The sequence below is a fragment of the Zeugodacus cucurbitae genome, chromosome 6, assembly GCF_028554725.1.
Source record: "Zeugodacus cucurbitae isolate PBARC_wt_2022May chromosome 6, idZeuCucr1.2, whole genome shotgun sequence".
In the NCBI taxonomy this organism is placed as follows: Eukaryota; Metazoa; Arthropoda; class Insecta; order Diptera; family Tephritidae; genus Zeugodacus; species Zeugodacus cucurbitae.
Window position 1 is genome coordinate 2,057,145 of NC_071671.1, and position 21,296 is coordinate 2,078,440.

General features: G+C 34.2%; 1 protein-coding gene across 5 annotated transcripts in view; it reads left to right on the forward strand.

The window, feature by feature from the left end:
* LOC105215627 (uncharacterized) overlaps positions 1 to 21,296 on the forward strand; it is an 87,837-nt gene that overhangs the window by 32,183 nt on the left and 34,358 nt on the right. For 2 of the 5 annotated variants that reach the window (XM_054234783.1, XM_054234784.1), the window contains exon 2: positions 12,487 to 12,532. The exons of the other annotated variants lie outside the window; for them this stretch is intronic. The gene's annotated coding sequence lies outside the window, so the exon portion shown is untranslated. The remainder of the gene's footprint in view (positions 1 to 12,486; positions 12,533 to 21,296) is intronic. 5 annotated transcript variants of the gene reach the window in all.

Genomic DNA, 21,296 nt, shown 5'->3' on the forward strand with positions numbered 1-21,296 from the left:
GCCACTGTTATTGCACAATGCAACAATTTTGCATTTCAGTGCATTATTTCGTACAATTAATACCTACTGAGGCTCGTATTATAACCGTGGCATATTAGTAAGCCATTAATGCATGCAGTGGTGTTTTTTTTTTATACTGACTTTATTGATTTTTTTTCGGTCAAGGTATGAAAGTACAAAAAGAAAAAATAAATTACAGTTTAATAATTGCAAGCTTTCCATTCCAATGACATTTAACAAATATTAATACACTTACATACATTTATTTGCCTATAATTGATATAATTCTTCATAAAAATTGATCAATTGTTGATGAGCTGTAACAGCTGATATATAGCTCTACAACAGTTGTATAAATATACCAAACTATAGAGACAAGTTGATGTAATATTGAATTTTGACATCTAACTTGACTGTATATGATTTTAAATTATTTTTTATACTACAAATAAAATCTGTTCCCAGGCGCAGGTGAGAATTTAGTTAAAATATCACCACTTTGTTCTTCTAAATTATATTCTACTTCAAATATAAACTGTTCGCAGGCGCACAGAATATATAAAATGAATTTTATTAAAGAATTTAGTTAAAATATCAACTCAATATGATTTTCAGTTGTTTTTGACTACAAATAAAAACTGTTCCCAGGCGCACAGAATATATAAAATTAATTTTATTAGAGAATTTCCATAACGAAAAGTCAATACAATATTAAATTTAGCACTTTATACTTTTAATTTATTTTTAACATCATAGGAAAACTGTTCCCAGCGCACATATTCTATAATATGATTTTATTTGAGTATATGTATACAGAAAAGTCGATGTAATATCGAATTTAGTTCCAATATCGGCACTATATATTTTTAAAACTTTTTAGTACAAGAAAAACTGTTCCCAGGCACATAAATTCTTGAATATGATTTTATTTGAGTATTTGTATACAGAAAAGTCGATGCAATATTGAATTTAGTACCAATATCGGCACTATATATTTTGAAAACATTTTTTTAGTACAAGAAAAACTGTTCCCAGGCACATAAATTCTTGAATATGATTTTATTTGAGTATTTGTATACAGAAAAGTCGATGCAATATTGAATTTAGTACCAATATCGGCACTATATATTTTGAAAACATTTTTTTAGTACAAGAAAAACTATTCCCAGTCACACAGAATATATAAAATGAAGTTTTCTTCACAGATTTCATGTCTATCTTCATAAGACTTTTTCTTTCGTTAGTAGTACTGCATAAATACATTGCAATGTCAAAGCAAGGACGTTTCGCCTTTCCATTGCTACTTTGTTGCTTTATTTTTTATTTATGAAATAATATTTTTAATTTATTTATTTTAATTATTGTTATTAATTTTTTACTAATTACTATGCCACCAATTACCGCGCCAACATGTTGTTGGCATGATAAGCGCCACGCTATTGCGTAAGCAAATATATAAAAGGTGTTCCCACCAGTTTCTTGCAACTGAAAGGTGTGCAAAACATTTAACTGCACTTTTTCTTTTGTTTTTGATTTTTGTAAGCCCATTTATGAAATATGAAAAATGGAAAATTTCACTCATTACGTAAACGCATTTGAAATCAAAGCGTTGTGTAGGCTTTTCCTCGATAAACACACACCCCCTCACCAGTGCGCGCTCACACACAGAGGCCAAGCGAAAAAAGTGTGAACAAATTAACTGCCAACTGCCGCCCGCGTCGACGCTTAAACTTGTTCATCTTCATTAGTTGTGCGGCTCATTGCGGCTAATGTGAATATAATGAACAAAACAACTGTTGCTTGGCAAGATTACTACGCTTGCTTAGATGATTACTCAGCCAATTTGTTGCTAGGTGTTATTGCACACTTATTTGCGTGTTGTTGTTGTTGTTGCAAGTGTTGGTGGCATTTGAATATGAATGTGTATAATATATATGTTTTATAAGTGTATGCATAATAATACGCCACCTCTGTTTGGTAATGCTAATGCTAATGGTAATGCTAATTACTTTCTATTTCAATAATTAATAAGGTAAACGAAATGTGTGAATGTGCCAAGGAATGCGCGTGATTTTCATTTCATTTCAGCTTTCATATAAACAATATAATATTTAAGTACATAACTGTTTTTAGTTAACTTTCTTGGATTACCTTTGCTTGAGTGCAAGCAGTAATTGCAAGTGAGTTGTATTTGTATTAAGAGTTATTTTCATATGCAATATGTTTTTTATTGTGCAATATAATTTTTTCTGCATACGTAATTGTTATAAAAATATACGTAATTGTGAAAATTCACTAAACTGTTGCGCTCTCTATTTATGCATAATACAACCATATGTATATGTAATACCACAGATGACTCAATCCTTATCTGCAAACGAGCGCCACGAGTGGACAATGAAAGAGCCACAAACAAAGCATATGTGCAAACATACATATTCATGCAAGTGATGAAGATACAATGGCTGCTTACTATGCTTGTGTGCAAACGCACACTCACTCGCTTATGCAATACACATACACATATACACTCATCCACACATGTAAATGGTATTTATTCATGTTTATTTGCAAACATCATGCAATAATTTATTATTGAAGAAAATTATGCATACAACTTTCATGTGAAGTACATGAATACTTAAATATATGTTAAATGCATGAAATTGTGTTTATATTTATATTTTTATCCGCAGCTACTATTAGAAGGCAGACAGCAAGTAGCTGAAGTACTTATAAATACTGTCGCCATGACTTCCGTGTAAATTTGTATAAATAAATATTTTTTTCTTTTATCGAAATATATGTATGATGTACAGCGTGGGTACATTTCGCAATATTTTGCGCTTTACTGCGGTTTTCATAACTACGGTCACGGTGTTTAATAATAAGGCAATTAATAGTTTTATAATTAATAAAGATGACAGCACGCGTTTGAAGTAACCTTAAAGAAGGCCTTACAGCATGTAATTTTTATTATTTATTGTAAATAACGGGTGATTTTTTTGAGGTTAGGATTTTCATGCATTAGTATTTGACAGATCACGTGGGATTTCAGACATGGTGTCAAAGAGAAAGATGCTCAGTATGCTTTGACATTTCATCATGAATAGACTTACTAACGAGCAACGCTTGCAAATCATTGAATTTTATTACCAAAATCAGTGTTCGGTTCGAAATGTGAAATCCGCTTTTTTATCGACAAATTTTGTTCAGCGATGAGGCTCATTTCTGGTTGAATGGCTACGTAAATAAGCAAAATTGCCGCATTTGGGGTGAAGAGCAACCAGAAGCCGTTCAAGAACTGCCCATGCATCCCGAAAAATGCACTGTTTGGTGTGGTTTGTACGCTGGTGGAATCATTGGACCGTATTTTTTCAAAGATGCTGTTGGACGCAACGTTACGGTGAATGGCGATCGCTATCGTTCGATGCTAACAAACTTTTTGTTGCCAAAAATGGAAGAACTGAACTTGGTTGACATGTGGTTTCAACAAGATGGCGCTACATGCCACACAGCTCGCGATTCTATGGCCATTTTGAGGGAAAACTTCGGAGAACAATTCATCTCAAGAAATGGACCCGTAAGTTGGCCACCAAGATCATGCGATTTAACGCCTTTAGACTATTTTTTGTGGGGCTACGTCAAGTCTAAAGTCTACAGAAATAAGCCAGCAACTATTCCAGCTTTGGAAGACAACATTTCCGAAGAAATTCGGGCTATTCCGGCCGAAATGCTCGAAAAAGTTGCCCAAAATTGGACTTTCCGAATGGACCACCTAAGACGCAGCCGCAGTATTTAATTCAGTAATAAAAAACAGTTTTTGTATGGAAGAAAAGTTAGAAAAAAGTGTTCCCAGTTTTTAAAAGAGCTATTTTTCGCATTCAAAGTAAAAAAACTTCTTAACAGTATTCAATGCATTAATAAAATTAATATTTATATGAAGGGAAAGTTATAAAAAAACGTTCCTAGTCACGAAAAGCGCCTTTAAAGAAAGAAAAATGCTTAGACATTATTAAATGAATAAAAAAAAATCAATATTTATTTGAAATAAAAGTTATATAAAACTGTTCCCAGTAAAAAAGCTATTTTTATTTCTATTAATTTAATTTTATTTAATCTATGCTATTTTTTGCGTCGTAAAAAGTATTAAGTTCCCTAAAAAAATAATATGAAAGAAAAGTTAGAAAAAACTGTTCCCAGTCTTGAAAGTGCAATTTTTTGCGTTTAAAGTAATAGAAGTTCTTAAAAAGTATTCAATTCATTAATAAAATCAATATTTATATGAAAGAAAGTTAGAAAAAACTGTTCCCAGTTAAGAAAAGTGCTACTTTACACATTTAAAGTACGAAAACTTGATAAAAATATGCGCTGTTATAAAATATTTGTTACACAAACACTCAACTGACATTTCTTTTACACAAAATATTCTATAATTGCTTATTTAGTTGATAAAAATTGCTAACAAGTTCGAATATTTAAATAATTTAGTTAATCTGTTGTATTTAGAATGCTGCCTTAATCATTTCATTAAGTTTTTCAAACAAACTTTTGAGTTTTCAACAACTTTTTAAACTGTTCTCAAAAAAATTAAACTGTTCCCAGGCATAAAATTTTTATTTCTCACTTTATTTTTCAAGATGCAATCACTTCATAATTTAAATGTCTCCTCAAAGGAGTTCTCTGTTATAAATACTTTTATCACATTATAAAAACCTATACAATGTGGCAGCACTGTCTCTCACAAGCCATTAATAACGCTTTCGTTTACTTCCTCCAACTACTGTTATATATGATAACACATAAGCACTACTTGTCTGATAAGCAATAAAGATAGATAACTTAATTCACGCTAACTGCGCCCTCAAAGGCCTGTGTGCGGCCCGACGCTATTGTGGCAAGTTTGTCACACAATGCAATAAACTGTTGGGTTCATATAAATCACTTAACCACAAGCAACAGCTTGCATATGAAGTTGTTGTTGTTGTACTATAAATTGCACTTGTTGCAACAATCTTGCGCATTCAAGTTGCCACTGAGTGGCAGACACTTTTTCCTTTTACCGCAACGGTGCGTAGCAAGGGAAAGTGTGCAACAACAAATGCCACAATTGATGAATGCAATGCCAGTAATTGTTGGCTGCTAATGATAACATTGCTTTTATTGTTATTGTTATTGTTTGTTGTTGTTGTCGCTGTCACTAACTGCACTTGTTGTTCAAGGAGCTTTTTTTTTTCAATGAATAAAACCAAAACAAAAAACGCTTCAAATACAATTTTTCGCATCGTTAACTAAAGCGGCTACCAAAGTTATTGCCTATGATAAGCGAATAATACATAATACAACAACAATAAATAAAAGCGGCTGATTTCACATTTTTTGACGCCACGCTGTCGGAAAAGCGCCACTGCGTACATATTTTGTGTTGTTTTATTGAAACGTTTTCCATATTGGTCGCTTGTATGTGTGGGTGTCTGTATAGATGTATGTATGTATGTATTACCTTTTTTGAAATGTTTTTGTTGTTTTTTTTTGTTTTGTGCGTAATTAGTGGGAAATTATTGCTTATTAAACAACGATTGCAACAATAGCTGCGTAACTAAGTACTACATATGTATATACATATGTACATAAACAACAACAACAACACACCTACTACTACACATACTTAACAACAAACATGCCTATACTCGTCTGCTGCTTAAATGTACCGTACAGGTGCTTTTTGTGGCATGACTTCCAACGTCTGTATTGTTGCACGTCAGCGCTTGTTGTCATGTTGTTGTTGTTGTTATTGTACATTTGTATTGTTGATGTCATTATTATTGCCGCCACGTTTGACGCACAGACCGCGGTAACAGCTCACCACTCTGTTGTTGGGTTGAGTGGTTGGCGCGGCTACTCTGCCGCCAGCGCTAACTGACTGACCGTCGCTTAGCAGCGACACATGACAGTTTTTTGACCTTTTAATAACTGCAACCGCCACCGCACTGCGGCACTGCGGAAAGGTTTAGCGGTGCTTTATGCGTGGTGGTGGTGCCAGCACAAAAACCGTTATGCTTACTCTGCACACGGTTAAACACACGCACGCACACCTTTGAAGTAGCGGTCATGACGGCGAGGGCTTAGTCACTTGTTGCTCAAGCCGTGGGTTGTTCTTTTGTTGTTGTTGTGCGCGTCATTATGCTTGTTTGTTTTGTTTTTGTATTTATTGTTTGTATGTATGTATGTACACTGTGCATTTGTATGTCATATTGCTTACTCATATATGCATCGGTGCTTTACTATCAATAAACGGCAAGGCAGCCATTTCAATGCAGTCATAATCAGTTTCTACCTTCTATGCGCGCTTGTGATTTGTTGCTGTTATTGTTGTTATTGCTGTATTAATATTTCAGTGTTCATAAATGCATTCATACATGTATGTATGTTTGTATGTATGATTGCTGTTCTGCCTGTGCCCATTTTCGATTGTTATGAGCGTTTGCGGCGAATTTAAAGAACAATTCCAAAGTTGTAAGCTTTCTCCCTTCGAAACTTTTTATTTACAACAATTTAAAATGCCGTTAAAGTCGCGTTGGCGGCATACATATATTAATGTATATTTATGTGTGACACTGTGGGCGCAGTTAATTGTGTGCATAAAATATGATTGCAGCAAAAAAAAAAATTAATTGAAAAATGCATATGAAGCTATGCTCGCCATGTATTTGCTGCTTTCAGAATTCTTAAATTAAGCATAGGTTTGCACGCCCACTGCCTAAATGGGTTAACTGGCTTGTTGGTTAAGCTTTATTTCATAAGCCAATAGGAGAAATGAATGTTTAAATATGCATTAACACTTATTACTTAGCAAATTTATTTGTATGCTGGCTCATTAAGGGGTTATATACAGTTAGAATTTTCAAAAAATCGATTTTTTTTATTTCATTTTCTTAATGTACATATATTTAAGAACACACACAGAAAATTTCATATCGTTCCGGTGAATATTTTCAAAGTTACAAGCAAATGAAAAATTTGAAAAGGCGTTTCAGAGTGCTTGGAAGTACAAGGTCCAAACTTTAAACGCGTTTTTCTCAAAATGGTGTTTTCAAAGTCGGTGACCAACATTACACGAAAACGGCCAATTAGTCTCAAATTTTAACACGACCTTCTTAAATATATTTTTTAGTAATTAATCGAAGATTTTTTCTCTCCGATAAATATTTTTTTTATAAACAATTTAAGGCCGAAATTTCGGTGAAAAATCGATTTTTTTTTTGAGAAACCGCCATTTTGTCAAAAAATTTTATTTTGCTTATTCCTTCGATTAATTACTAGATTTAACATTATTTTAACGAAATCTGCTTGGTTTTTTAATTTCGGATGATCCAGTTCCGAGATATAGTGGTCACCGCAAAACGTCTTTTTTGAGAGGAGCTCCTGGAGATCAGCTGTAGCTCTTTTTCAAATGAATATTTTTACTAGTACTAAGTCTTAAAATACAGTTAAAAGATACCATAATATGTGTATAAATTTTTGGATCAATAAGTTAAAAAGTTTTCTCAGAAAAAATTCTGGAAAATTCATTTTTTTTCGGCCGTCTAACTGTATATAACCCCTTAAAGGTGTGAGCAAGAATTCATAATTAAAATTTTTGCTTACGGAACTACAATTTTGTTTAAAAAAGGTTTAAAGCATATTTAATGCAACGAAATCGATTAAAAACCTGTTTTAAATCTGTACCCAAAACTGTTCCCGCTTTCATAGTACCTATATTTCAGCTAAATTTTTGTTTTAAATACCTTTTATCAGTTTTTTAAGTTTTAAATCTGCAAAATAGCAACTGTTCTCATACTCACAAAACTGTTCCCATTCTTGATTTCTCGTTTTTCTTGTTTTAAATATCTTTATCACTACTTTGCCTTTAAAATCGTATTAATATGAACTGTTATAGTCTCCAAAAAACTGTTCCCACCTTTGCTTTTTTGCATTATAACACAAATACTTGTTTTATGTAATAACCATTGCAATTTTAACGGTTTCCCTCTGTTATTCGCGCATTTTTAAGCACTACCTCCGTAAAAAATAGTCAAATTATCATACGCATCCTCTTGTATTGAAAAAAAAACACATTAATATTTCAAGGTTTTAATTAAATCACATATATTAGTCTATAAATTATAACATACTATCATAATTAGATCCTCCTTTCTGTTTTCAACATAATTATGACATTTGTATTTGCGAAAAACTTCATTGTATCAATACAAAGCTCTTTGGATGGTATTTCTACGGTTTAGATATTTACAATAAAGCAATATTGAAAGCTTGCAATTTTATGCAATACAAAATTAAACAATAATTTGCTGTGTATTGTTCACTTTTTTGGCAGAGGAGCCGAATGACAACTGTATAACCTTAAAAAGCGATGAATGAATTTGTGCGAACAAAAAAGAGACAAGCGGATAAATGAAAACAAGGGAAACACAAACGAAGTAGAGAAGAGAGCTTTGCAGATAAAAATCGGCAATTACCTTGGTAAAATGTTGTAGGTGTTGACGCGTAATGCAAGCTGCAAGGCAATGTTTATTTTTTTGCGGCTGACATAAATAAATACCAAACATTCACACGCGCTGGAGCTGGCGCTGTTGTGAAACACACACAAAATTAATTATTTTTGAAATACACCAGCGGCTGACACATATGACTTCGCAATAAAGCTGTTGACAGGCTTAAGCGAAATTCAATTAGAAAATATTGTCGCATGCCATAAAATGACGTGGTTTTTGCACACATGCGAGTAATTTTTATTTATGGCCAAAGTAAATAAACACTTAGCTGCTTATACAACATAAACTCTAATCATCACTGCGCCAAAATCTTTTATGAAACTTTAGCGCCCACGGCTGACACGGCTGGTGAGAAACATCCGCCAAAGACGTCGCAACTCCTCACACCAGCTGCGGGTTCATTGAAAAACAGCACAGCATTCCACCAAAGCGATTGCACCGAAATTAGCATCGCACATTTTTTTATGGCCAGCAAGCAGCAAGTGAGTGGCAGCCATGCCCAGCAGCACAGGCATGTTGCAGCAACAAGTTGCAATACAAGAAAAGCCAACGAGTAGCGAACCGCCAACAACCTGTAGACCTGGCTAGACGGCGGCAACTTTCCATTTTCAATTTTCGTACAGATTTTTCACCAACAACAGCAGCAACAACAACAAAAAAGTGTGTAAACAACAGCAGCACAAAAACCAGCCAACGAAAACGACTTTTCATTTTTATGAATCGCCGCCTGTTATGCGGCTAAAAATGTTGTTAGCCAACTGTTGTTGTTGCTATTGTTGTTGTTACTATTGTTGTTGTTGTTGCAATTTTGTTATTACCAATGTTGTGTTAGTTGTTGATTTGCTGTTGTTAGCAATTTTTATTGCCAATTCGGAAAATTGCATACGCAAGCCCCAAGTGCCAAACAAGTGACTCGCCTGAGCCGAGCCGAGCCGCGATCACCTCTAAGCCTCTACTATGTCGGCTTATTCCGTCAACAAGCAAATAATAAATTGCACGGCGTTAAGGCGAAAAGCCAAATAACTTGTTGTCCGTCTGCGTCTGCTGCTGTTGCTGCTGCGTGTTGCAGCAACTTGCATTTTCATCTTCTCACTTTTCAAATTTATGACCGCGCGCACAATTTTAGCAGACAAATTTTCCTGTCTGCCAAGTGTCGTGTGCGGGCCACTTTTAGCGATTATGTCTGTGACTGCGACTGCGACTACAGCCTGTCCAACGCATCTCCTTGGGGATAGTTTGTGTATTTTTATTGCTTTTATTTGATTGCTGTCTTTTGTTGCGTTGTTGTTGTTGCCTTAAATATTATTGCTTATTTGACGATGATTTTCCTTTCACAAAATTTGTAATCGCTTTCGTTTAGGTTTTTTCGCGGTGATTTTGTTTTTGTAGCTAGTAAAGTAGTGAAAATCACATTTTTCCACAATGTTTATTATGTTGCATTGCTGCTGCTGGCCAACCGGTTGTTGCAAGCTGCATTCACTTGTATAGCTTCATAAATTTGTGTTGAAATGAAAGCGAAATTTCGCAACGCTCATGACAATTTGTAAAGGGTGATTTTTTAAGAGCTTGATAACTTTTTTTAAAAATTTGCAAAATCTCATCGGTTCTTTATTTGAAACGTTAGATTGGTTCATGACATTTACTTTTTGAAGATAATTTCATTTAAATGTTGACCGCGGCTGCGTCTTAGGTGGTCCATTCGGAAAGTCCAATTTTGGGCAACTTTTTCGAGCATTTCGGCCGGAATAGCCCGAATTTCTTCGGAAATGTTGTCTTCCAAAGCTGGAATAGTTGCTGGCTTATTTCTGTAGACTTTAGACTTGACGTAGCCCCACAAAAAATAGTCTAAAGGCGTTAAATCGCATGATCTTGGTGGCCAACTTACGGGTCCATTTCTTGAGATGAATTGTTCTCCGAAGTTTTCCCTCAAAATGGCCATAGAATCGCGAGCTGTGTGGCATGTAGCGCCATCTTGTTGAAACCACATGTCAACCAAGTTCAGTTCTTCCATTTTTGGCAACAAAAAGTTTGTTAGCATCGAACGATAGCGATCGCCATTCACCGTAACGTTGCGTCCAACAGCATCTTTGAAAAAATACGGTCTAATGATTCCACCAGCGTACAAACCACACCAAACAGTGCATTTTTCGGGATGCATGGGCAGTTCTTGAACGGCTTCTGGTTGCTCTTCACCCCAAATGCGGCAATTTTGCTTATTTACGTAGCCATTCAACCAGAAATGAGCCTCATCGCTGAACAAAATTTGTCGATAAAAAAGCGGATTTCACATTTCGAACCGAACACTGATTTTGGTAATAAAATTCAATGATTTGCAAGCGTTGCTCGTTAGTAAGTCTATTCATGATGAAATGTCAAAGCATACTGAGCATCTTTCTCTTTGACACCATGTCTGAAATCCCACGTGATCTGTCAAATACTAATGCATGAAAATCCTAACCTCAAAAAAATCACCCGTTATTTGAAGGCAGGAATAGTGGGTTTTAATTGTCTTTTATGTACAAATTTTCGATATTTTCGATTTAGAAAGTGATCTACTGATATTCAATTCGATCAAATTTATCCGAATGGATATGAAATGACCTCCGGACACTTATTTTGACTTCAAAAATACCGTAAATGGTATCTTTCTACTTTTTAACCCGGAAACTAAAAACCGGAGGCAATTTCAAATCATTCCAATTCCGAAAATGTTGATATATTCGAAACAGAATTCAAATATTTTCTAATAATCGATAACTTATAGTCATGGATAAATTATATATATTTCTCGATCTTTTGTTCAGTTGGTTAATAGTAGCAAAATCTTAAAAATAAACGCCTCTCTAAAGTTAAGTTTCGAGATGTGTTCAAAAACTAATGGAAATTGTAAAATTTGAAATTCTATGGGTTTGGTTGATCTTCGTTGCTTGTTCGTAAATTCTTGACCAAAAGTACTTGGTCAGAAGTGATTTTCAATTCATTCCGATTCCGAAAAAAGGTTCCGTTTTCAAGTAGTTGCAATAATCGATAACTTATAATCATCGATTAAAATGGTTCTCCCCCAGTTTATTTTGTTGGCTGATTCATACTAAAAGAAATGCTGTCAAAATTGTATATTAACGAATAGGAACTATTTTGAAACCAACAACATTAATGTAATCGAATGAATAATTTTTTTTTTTTTTTTTTAAAACGAAAATTCCCGTTATTTTTTGAACACACCTCGTAGTTTCCAAAAACCCAAAATCTACCACTTCTCTATAATTATAAAAAATTATAATGCATTAGACACTAATTGCAATGAAACTTCAAATTAATTTCCTAAAATTATTAATTTATTTCGCATTGCACCCGAAAAGTGTTGCCTCATCATCATCATCGGCAAACAAAAGGAAGATCTCAAATTTGTTATTTGTATATTTGTACTCAATCGAATCACGCGAATTAGAGTAAATTGCTGCTTCCGCAAATCAGCTGAAGCGTAAATATCGGCTGCCAATCAGTCAGCCAAGCAAACAATTCAACATTTCATTTCCGTTTCGCTGGTTGAATAGGAAATTGCACCAAACGAGTAGCAACGCCGATGACGACGTGCGTTTCTGACACCAATCGAGTGAGTGAATGGTTGAACGGGTGAATGGAAACTGGGTGAATGTAATTAGCGACCTCAATAGGCGTATGCCTGCCAGCTATGTGTATTGATTGCTTGAAAGCGAAAATTAAAAATAAAAAAAAAGAATACAAAAAATTTCAAAATAAAAAATTAATTTAAAATAAAAAAAAAAAGAAAATAAAAAATGGAAAAATAGAAAATTAAAAATTAAAAAAGAAAAAATGAAGAATGTAAACCTCTAGGCATATTCTAATCACACCTGCAACGCATGTCAAGTTTTACTAATTATTTTTTGTAATTTTCTCTCTTTATTTGCAGGTGAGCGCAACGAATCACCACATAATTCATTGCTATTTAAACAGTTGTGAGTATATACTATAGGTTTTTAAGTCATTCGATATTTATTACTAAATTCTTCTTTGCTAGTTTTAGTTATTCTTTAACTGTGCTTAGCATATTTCACATATTTGCTGTCAAAGCGGCCTTAGTCGCTTGTTGTCCACTCAAAAATGCCAAATTATAGCCACTCAAACATAAATACTTATACTATCTCATACCTTCGCTTCAACGCTGTACCGTTAATTTCTGCATTCAAATGCCAGTCGCACTGTCTACTCGGCTGCCTTCGTCAGTTCAGTTAATTTTGGCGCTGCTGCATCAAGGTTAACTACATTTCGGCGCAAGAAACAAATATTTTGCCTCATTTTGGCTTTGTTTATCATTCACTTCTAATGTGCATTGATTGCCTGAGCAACAGGGAGAGAGAGCTACAAACTGAAACCACAAAGACAAGCAATTCGAAAGCGCAACAACCTAATTGATTACTGACTAATGGTGATTTAGTATGGCAGTGAGCAGTTAAGTGTAAACTAAGTACAGTGTTGGGCATGAAAATAGTACAACTCTGATAAAATTTTAATTTATTGAAAATTAATAAATATTTTTTTTCAATTTTAATTTCCAGCTTAATGGATTTTATAATTTTTTCTCTGAATATTAATTTTTTTTTATATATTACCTCTTCTATTACTTTGCCCAACACTGTAAAACCATGCACGCTATCTCTAACTTCGCACCCTATTTCTAATTTGGCATTTTGCCCTGCTAATGCCGCAGCTATTGTTGGCGTTGGAGTGCTAATTGTTGTTAAAAACATTGAACTTGAACCTTATCTTGCATACAAATTTCGTTATTCACAATTATGCTGCAGCCCTATTATATACAAGTATGTTTCTGTAGATTGAGTATATGAAATAGTTGCTGAAATACTCGTAAAGAGGTTAATCGTTCAGGTTTTTCTTGTTATTGTACATTTGCAACCTACATTTTGACATTATTTCTAAGCAAAGCCGAATAGGCTATATACGGTGTTGCTAGTATTATTAATCATTTAGATAAATTGTTGATTTTTTGTTATAAAATGAAAATTATTACTGAAAGCTGTGTAAGATCAGTAGGACAAAATGTCAGCAAATTGTGTCTTAAAGTGATTACCATTGCTTAAAAGCTTTCACTTGTTGTGTCGAGAGAAATTTTTCTTTATTGTCAAAAGCTCTATTTCATATTTGCTACATATTTCTAAGACAAAATATTAGAAAAAGCTTTCACAGTATATTTAATATTTAAATAACGAAAGCTTTTTCTTTCACTTTGAGCTTTAATTTTATTTTGGCAAAATTTTTAAAATGAAAGCTCAATATTTCTAAGATATTTATATAAAATATTTTTAAATATGCTTAATCTCATTACATTTTTATTTATATAATCGCCTTACTGAGCTTTCAGTAGTAAAACATGTGCTTTCATAGACCTAATGCTTACAACCGCTTTTCTGACCTTTGAGCACAAAAAGCTCAATTTGAGCTTTCAGTAGTAAAATGTAAGCTTTCATATGCTGAAAGCTTTCATTTCTAATAAGTGTATTTTCGCAAATGAAGTCTTCATTGACTACATGTGAAGTCATATGCAAATTACGTCGGCATAATGAAATTAATATTATGATCATTTGCAATTTGAATATGTTTTTCGCCTTATACAACCGCATGAGGTGAATTTTAAATGCGAAATTTTGTTTCATTTTGCTTTTTTTGTTTTAACAAACAGATAAAAATAATAATTTATACAGCCGACATGTAGCTGTAGCGTAACGGGCTTTATATAGCTGTAAACTACTACGACAATAAAAACAACACAAATGTCGTCGCTTCGGCGATAGAGTAGAGAGGTAAATGTTTTGCAGCGCGACGTGTTGGTCAGCGCCAAATATTGGCAAAACGTTAAATCGATTTTATATAAATGTGTGCCAAAGCTGATTGGAATTCTTTTATTATGCAAACGCGTATAAAAGTCGTAAATTGCAGAAGCAGAAGCAATCGAAATGGATGAAACTCGAGCAACAACAGCAATGATGTTGATAAAAAAATTCGCATAGCAGTAAAAATAGTTGTTTCAAATTGTTGTTGTTTTTAAATTTAATGAAAAAATTTGGGTTGCTCAAAGCGACTGCTTGCCGACTGATCGGCCGCTTTGCAACTGCACTGACGCCAAAATGATTTGTTAAACCTAAATAACAACGCCAAATTGTGGCAAATAAATTACAAAAACAAAAAAATTATAAAAAAAACAGCACACAATGAAAAGAAAACGTTCACCAACACCATTCATCGGTGTTCGACAATCGACAAATAACATTCTGCATTCAACATTCAACATTCGACATTCACCATGAACAACAGCCGCACCGTTGTACAAATAATGTGTGGCCTTTTAACAATATTTTATGTGTTCTTCTCACATTTCTTTTGTCTGCGCTTCTTTCGTTGTTCATGTTCTGTTTTGTGCGCATGCGTGCGCTCTTGTGTACGCACAATTGTGTTGACTTAGCTGCGCTCTTAATTTATGTCAAAATACTGTAAAAGCGAATGTGTGACTAAAACGGCCACACAACTAAGCTACCGAATGCGCCTATAATTCGACACACAATCGAAGTGGCGACTGCAAAATAATTTGTTTTTATTTGCTGTTTCTTTTTTTGCGGCGAGAAGAGAAAATGTAAGCTGTTTTTAATCATTTGTAGCCAAGCTGGTGGCTATTTCATCATTAATTCATTTGTTTTGAAATATGAAATTTGCATTATTTCTGGTGTGAAAGCTTCATAAAAGCACGAAGGAAATTTTAGCGTAAAAGATCGGAAACTCGAAATTGCTTGAACATTTTGAATACATATAAAAGATAACAATGAATTAATTTAAATTTTTTATGCAATTTCTGCAAAAGCTTTACATTCCAGCAAGCTTTTATGTAGCTTAAAGCTTAAAACACCATTCATATTAGGTCTACAACATTGCTTCCGCCGTTTTTTTGTAAATTTAAGGCTTTTTTCACTTAGGACAGCCTCACCGTTCGTATCCTAAGGCATTCGATGAGCCTCAGCCGCGCTTTTCTCGGAATTAAAAAAGAAAAGCAAAATTTCCCGCAAATGTCGAGAATTCGGCTCAAAAGTGTCATTTTCAGTTGAGAATAAGTTTGGGATGCAAACAGATCTCTACAAATATTTTGTTGGGTTCATGTTGACACAAATGTCCAAGATCGATATAAAACGATTTAATCGATTTAATCGACCAGTGCTTGACCCTAGAGACATATTATATGACAGAACCGCAATTAAGCTTTAGTAAAAGTTTAGTACCATTTGTAAATTCTTTATCCTTTCTAAAAAGCTATTTTAAGTTCATAGAAAGCTTTAACATAGAGCTTTAACCTACGAAATGCTAAGCATGCTTCAAATCCAGAACACTCTACATTGTAAATTTATCGTCATGTTTGCTTTATTAGTCAAAGCGCCTTCTCTGATTAAGTTTCTTCTTCTTCTTGACTGGCGTAGACACCGCCAAACTGATTAAGTTTAGTTGATTTATTTTTAATTACAGTTAAATGTGACAGTTGTATTTAAAAGATTCAAAAAAGCTCTAGAGACATCAAAAATTTGTTTTATTGACGAACCAATAAATCACTCAGTTTTTTATAATAAAAAAATCTCAAATTCCATCACTACTATGTAAGCAGCTTCAAGCGATTTTTATTGCTTCACCCAATTGTTGCAACAAAATGCTTAATTGCAGCACTCGTAAAAGCTTTTTTTTCATTTCTTGTTATGTTTTTTAAGTGCCCATTTAACTTTTTATGCAACACACACATTTTTTATTATTATTTGCTTTTGAGGATTTCTTCTCACTTCACGACGTGTGTGTTTTGAGCCCTTTTGAGCTATCTTTTTTTCTCGCTCCAAATATTTGATATGTTAATGCAATCGCCATAATGACTTTAGAGGTAACGCGTCTGTGTGTGTTTAGGACATACATGTAGTTGTTACTGTTGTTGTTGTACGCATTAGCTGTCAGTCTCTACGAAAAAAATTTGTATTATTTCCAAAGCTGCAAGCTGCAACATCAAAATTTAGTTGTAAATTGAGTTGAAGGTGATTTATAATGATTATCGCATTTTGTACACATTGAAGGCCGATCAAGTTTGTCGCTTAAGTCTTTAGTTGTTTATATCTGAAGTGTTGTATATTAAGTTTGTCACGAAGTTTGTAACACCCAGAAGGAAGCGTCGGAGGCCCTATAAAGTACTATAAAGTAAATGATCAGTATGTTGAACTGAGTCGATTTAGCCATGTCCGTCTGTCTGTCTGTCTGTATATATACGAACTAGTCCTTCAGTTTTTAAGATATCGTTTTGAAATTTTGCAGATGTTATTTTCTCTTCAAGAAGCTGCTCATTTGTCGGAACTGCCGATATCGGACCATTATATCATATAGCTGCCATACAAACTGAACGATCGGAATCAAGGGCTTGTATGGAAAACTTCCGCATTTTACAACATATCTTCACAAAATTTGGTCTGAGTTATTTCTCATAGAAATAATTTAATCTCCGAAAAAATTGTTCAGATCGGTTCACTATAACATATAGCTGCCATACAAACCGAACGATCGGAATCAATGGCTTGTATGAAAAACTTCCGCATTTTACTACATATCTTCAAGCAATCTGACATAGATTACTGCTTAAGGTAATAATATAATCTCCGAACAAATTGTTCAGATCGGTTAACTATATAATCTTAATGCTACTAGCAAACAACCCGGCTAAAAAGAATAAGTAAAATGGTTTTCTTTTTTTTTACTCACTTTTTCTTACATCTTAGATTTGCTTAAACACATAGTTACTAAAAAAATGCACCTGTGAAGGGTATATTAACGTTTTTTCTTGTTTTTCAAATATTTATGAAGGTGTTGGCTTAATTGCGTACAAGACATGTTTGTAGATTCTTTAAAAAGCTAAAAAAAATATTAGCTTTTGAAATCGTAAATCAGAGGAAAATGGTCTGATTTTAGAAATTATTGAGGAGAACTATTTTAGGTGAAAACAACATTACAGTATATTAAAGCTCCCCCAAAAATCTATATTCGAAAAATTTATGATTTTTTTGCTTTTATGTATGAAAAATCATCTCAAACCAACAACAAATTTACTCAAGTTGTTTTCATCAAGCAAAAATTAGGTTAGATTTCACTTCAGCCACAACCACAACCACTACCTGTGCTCTTTCGCTTACATTGTATCAAGCTGTCACCTCTTTCATACTCCATGATAGTAAATTATGCTATCTTATCAGCGACGCTAGCAAACGAGTCACCATTACCAGCATGGTAACCATGCAAAACAACGGCAACAACTCACAGACAGTTATGCAGGCAACAAGCGTTGGCCAGACAGGCGGCTAGTGGCTGCAACGCCATCTTCATCATTTGTGTCAGTTGTACGCAATAATCAAAATCGATCAAATTTTTATCTAAACAGGAAGAATTCAATAACAACGCCAGCGATGGCAACAAAGCGGATAGAGGAGAGGCAAAAGTTAGCAGAAAGCCAAGCACATATAAATACCAACAACAACAAGTCAGCAAAGGCATGACAAAATAAAAGTAAATGTCGAAGCGTGTGTGGAAAAAAACGTCTAGGCTGCCTGCAAGGCCTGGCTTCCCGCCTTTTCTGCTACACTGTAGTACATATGTATGTGTGTGTGTGTATGCGCCAAATCACAGCAGACACAAATCACTAAGATTATTTGTTGCTTGCTGCTACTGTTTGCGCCAGCAGCAGTGCACACACACACACATGCATATTGCGCTTTGAATTTTTAATATTTTTACTTGCAACAAAAAGTGGCAATAGACAGCAGAGCGCAAGGAGTGTGCCTGCTGCCTTAGCTTTTGTTGCAAGTGTGTGTGTTTGTGTGTTGCTTAGCCACTTTGGGCCTTAAGGCCATAAACCACTGCAATAACTGCAACTAAAACAACAACAATAATAGCAATAACCGAGTGTGGCAACCAAAACAACAAATGACGACCAGCCAGGCCAGCGTGCCAGTAGCTGCTGCTTGCAACAACAGTAGCACCATCAACATTGGCAACTCTAATGAAATTCCATTTAGGGTCTAACATGCTGCCACAAAAGGCGGTTTCGCTTTCGCCTGAAATGGACGAAACGCGCAAAAGAATATAAAATGAAGCGCTTTATTGGCGACTGCTGAGGCCAACGGTTGACTAAAGCACTAAAGTGCAAAAGCAGCAAAAGGAATTCGCAGGTTTGCTGCAGTTCGCTGGCTTGTTGTTTTTGTCCTTGTTGTTGTGCTTGCTGAGATTTTCTGCTTTTTTTTGCAAAACTGCAATAAGTCTCGCGTGCTGCTTGGCTTGTGTGTTGATTTACTACTCTTTTTGTTGTTGTTGTTGCGAATATTTTTATTTCAAACTGTACATAAATCATTTTTACGTTCGAGGTTTGGCTAAAATAGCCTTTTATTTTGTAATTTCTGGTAGTTTTTAGTGTTATTTTTATTTTCGAAATTTTCTGAATTTAAATTTGAGAGTTTGTACAATAATTTTGCACTCAGCTGTACTTTGTTGATACAAAGAAAGGTTTGTATACTTAAAAATGTAAATTTTAAAGCTAAAAAAATTAAATAATTTTCAAAAATTGCTACAAAAGAGTTTTCAAATGTCTGTAGACACACATAGTTATATATTGTGTTGTGTTCAAAAAATAACGGGAATTTTGGTTTTTTGAAAAATTTTGTTTTCATTCATTTTTTTTGACAATTGAACTTTCCAAAACCGTAAAATTTTAAATTTTGAAATTCCTGTTGTGTTCAAAAAATAACGGGAATTTTGGTTTTTTGAAAAATTTTGTTTTCATTCATTTTTTTGACAATTGAACTTTCCAAAACCGTAAAATTTTAAATTTTGAAATTCCCGTTATTTTTTGAACACATTACGTACATATAAAATCACATGAAGAATGTGCATAAAATCGTGTAAAAAACACGGTAATGAATGCTTTGAGTAGCCGGCAACCACTTGAAAAGTTGGTCAGCAATTGTAAATATTTGCTAAAGCGCTAAAACGTGCTGTGATGTATGTTAAGGTGGCTTTTATGCAGCTGAAATACAGCGGAGACACAGTGGTGAATCGATGATGTGACAGTAAATAGCAGAAATGGTCGCAGGAGGCAAGCATCTAGTGAGAATAGCCGCCAGCACGTTGAGCGTTGAGAACAGCAAATGTTTAGTAAAGAAAATATCAACGCGAGAAACATGGGTAATCATAATAATTTTCAGTGACTAAGCGAAATGCATGATTAAATGGGCAACAAAAGGCGAAGTGAAAGAGTCGAAAAACGCACAGCAGCACAACTGGCTTAGTGCCTGAAAGAGTTTGTGCGCATGCGCATGTGTGGCAGCTTAAACAGGTGTGTGTGCGTGCGTCAATAGCTGCGTACTTAACTATTTTATATAGAAATAACGCGTTGTGTGCATATGCTGTGATGCGTCAAATTGAGAAATGATGATGATTGTAATTTTTAATAAACAATCTTTAAATGCATGCCGCACGCACATAAGCGTTTATCGAGTGGCTGAGTGAAAGAAGAAATGCATTACAAAATGGCCGTAAATGATTGCCGAAAAAGACACACATAATGAATTTGAAAAGCAACAATTACGCCAAATCAGTGGCCAGTGGCACCAGCAACAGTAGCAGTGCAACGTCGCGCCTGTGAGATAGAAAATTGTTGAAATTGTTGAAAAATGCCTGAAAATATTTAACTTTTTAATTTTCTTTCTTTCTTGCGTACGCTTTGTGCAGTCAGGTTTCCTCATATACGTGCCACAAGCGCATAACTGCTAGTAGAAAAGAAATTAAAAAGATTTACAAAAAAATAAAAATAATTTTCATGCGTTGCATGCCACATTTTGTGAATTTATACAGTGTGAGAAGTGTTAATACCATTATATGTGCGTAAAAACTCGTAAATTGTTAATTGAAATGCTGTGAAAAATAGGTGAAAAAAAAATTTAAAAAAGTATCAAGATAGGCCTAAAGCGCTATAACCAAAGGCAAGCTCTCATACTTACCCAAAATCTGCATTTTACTAGGTATATTCAAAAAATAACGGGAATTTTCTTTTTTATTTTAATTATTCATTTGTCTACATTAGTTTTGTCGCTTTCAAAGTAGTCTCCTTTCGATATAATTCACTTATGCCAAACATTGAAAGACTTCAAGGCTAAAGTTTTGGGAAAGCTTTTGGCTCTTTCAGCTATTTTTCGTATCTTAAAACAACGGTCCTTTTTGGAAATTGGAAAAATTCACAAGGAGTCATGTCCAAGAAATTTTAAATTTTACAAATTCCCGTTATTTTTTGAATACATCTCGAATAGTTTTCAGATTTGAAACAACTTTGGTTTCTTTTATATTTGTATTGACTGCAATATTTTCAAGGCTTTCTTGCACAATCAAGAACGAATAAAAAGCACAACAACTACAATGTGGCATGATAGACAGATTTTTTGTTGTTGCCTCATAGCAAAGAGAAGAAGTGTAAGCAACTAAAGACATTCGATTCAACGACTCATCTTCATTTTATAGCGTTTTTATAGCAACTCATTTACTACAACTTAAACCATTTTTTATTTATTCTATAAATCAAAGCGTACACCCATTATGTGATTGAACTTAAATAAATCACATTCACGCTGCGCATGCGCGTTTACCACTTAAAGTCGC